This window comes from Eschscholzia californica, unplaced genomic scaffold, assembly GCF_041429995.1.
Source record: "Eschscholzia californica isolate CP2 unplaced genomic scaffold, dmEscCali1.0.p SCAF_63, whole genome shotgun sequence".
NCBI classification, from domain to species: domain Eukaryota; kingdom Viridiplantae; phylum Streptophyta; class Magnoliopsida; order Ranunculales; family Papaveraceae; genus Eschscholzia; species Eschscholzia californica.
In genome coordinates this window covers 50,001-52,500 of record NW_028238487.1, presented here as the reverse complement: position 1 = coordinate 52,500, position 2,500 = coordinate 50,001, and positions in this window count along the sequence as shown.

Below are 2,500 nucleotides of genomic sequence, written 5' to 3'. Positions count from 1 at the left end.
TTACTCGTCCAAATCCAACAAACTTGCATTCGTTGGAAAGGTCTTTTCACAAGGATTCTTTTGATATATAATAATAGCGATTCCGATAAATATTTATTTTTTTATGAATTTTTAAGTGAATAAACAATTAAAAATTCAAAAAAAATAGAAAAAAAATATTTTTTTCCCGATTCTTTCTCCAATATTCCTGATAAATACCCACACACCCACATATGGAGAATGGTCGAAAATGCTCGAGTGGATATCGAGATGTCCGACGAAGCACCACTTGGAAGGGCCGAGGCACGGGACGCCCGAGCTGTTGCTCGGGCCGGCACGGGACGCGCATGGGACATCCCGGGACGGCATGGGACGCCCTCGCTACAGCTCGAGACGGCCAGGTACGCCCGAGACTTGGCTCGGGACGGCCTGGGACGCCCTCGCCATAGCTCGGGACGGCCTGGGACGCCCGAGACTAGGCTCGGGACGGCCTCGGCACAGCACGGGACGGCCTGGGACGCCCTTGCCACAGCTCGGGACGGCATGGGACGCCCGAGACTTTGCTCGGGACGGCCTGGGACGCCCTTGCCACAGCTCGGGACGGCCTGGGACGGCCTCGGCACAGCTCGGGACGGCCTGGGACGCCCGAGACTTTGCTCGGGACGGCCTGGGACGTCCGAGACTTTGCTCGGGACGGCCTGGGACGCCCGAGACTTGGCTCGGGACGGCCTGGGACGCCCTCGCTCCAGCTCGGGACGCCCTGGGACGGCCTCGACACAGCTCGGGACGGCCTGGGACGTCCGAGACTTTGCTCGGGCCGGCCTGGGACGCCCGAGACTTGGCTCGGGACGGCCTGGGACGCGCTCGGCACAGCTCGGCACAGGCCGGGACGCCCGAGCCGAGCTTCGGGTCGCACGAAATCTCTTCGTATTCCGACATATTAGAAGCTTCCCATCATGTAGTAGGCCGAGCTTTGCCCTTTGGATGCCCTATGGTGCTTGGCGAGCACTAGGGAACGTGCCAGCACAAGTGCTGTGCACGCTCTGGGGAAGGAGCTCAACCCTCCCCCTTATAGTGCAAAGTTATTGTTTTTCCTATTTTCACAAGGAAACATCAATTTTTTAACCAAGCATACTGGGCCTTTACTCCTTCGTTACTCGTCGGAATCCAGCAAACTTATACTCGTTGGAAAGGTCTTTTCGCAAGGATTTTTTTGATATATTATAATAGCGATTCCGATAAATATTTATTTTTCTATGAATTTTTAAGTGAATAAACACCGGAAAATTCATAAAAAATAGAAAAAAAAATATTTTCTTCCGTTTCTTTTCTCCAATAATTCATAAATAATACCTCAATAGTATTAATGAAGAGAGAGTCGAAATGGCCCGGGTGGATTTCGAAATGTCCCACGACCCCATAGAATGCACGGGCCAGCCGAGCCAAAAGAATGGGACGCGCACGGGACAGCATTGGTCAGGCTCGGGACGGCACGGGACAGCACGGGACGCGCATGGGACGGCACGGGACGCGAATGGGACGGCCTTGCTAAGGCTCGGGACGGCATGGGACAGCACGGGACGCGAATGGGACGGCCTTGCTAAGGCTCGGGACGGCATGGGACAGCTCGGGACGCGCATGGGACGGCCTTGGTGAGGCTCGGGACGGCCTTGGTCAGGCTCGGGACGGCATGTCACGGCCCTGGTGAGGCTCGGACGGCACGGGACGCGCATGGGACGGCACGGGACGGCCTGGGACGGCCTTTGTGAGGCTCGGACGGCACGGGACGCGCATGGGACGGCCTTGGCGAGGCTCGGGACGGCATGGGACAGCACGGGACGGCCTCGGCACAGCTCGGACGGCACGGGACGCGCATGGGACGGCCTTGGCGAGGCTCGGGACGGCATGGGACAGCACGGGACGGCACGGGACGGCCTCGGCACAGCTCGGACGGCACGGGACGGCCTTGGCGAGGCTCGGGACGGCATGGGACAGCACGGGACGGCACGGGACGGCCTCGGCACAGCTCGGACGGCACGGGACGGCCTTGGCGAGGCTCGGGACGGCATGGGACAGCACGGGACGGCACGGGACGGCCTCGGCACAGCTCGGACGGCACGGGACGGCCTTGGCGAGGCTCGGGACGGCATGGGACAGCACGGGACGGCCTCGGCACAGCTCGGGACGGCACGAGACGCGCATGGGACGGCCTTGGTGAGGCTCGGACGGCACGGGACGCGCATGGGACGGCCTTGGTGAGGCTCGGACGGCACGGGACGCGCATGGGACATCATGGGACGCACATGGGACACCTTATGGGGATCATCAAGGGACGTTGCACGGGACATTCTTTCCCACGAAGGGCATTTACATGGGACATCTTAGGAGTCGAGAGCCGGCACATGGGACAACGTAGTTCACACGCACGGAACACTTTACTTTCGTTTGGAACGTCGTGGGATCTTTATGTCCCCATTAGCACCGAACCTTTAACATGCTAGGAAGCTATGTTCGATCTTCT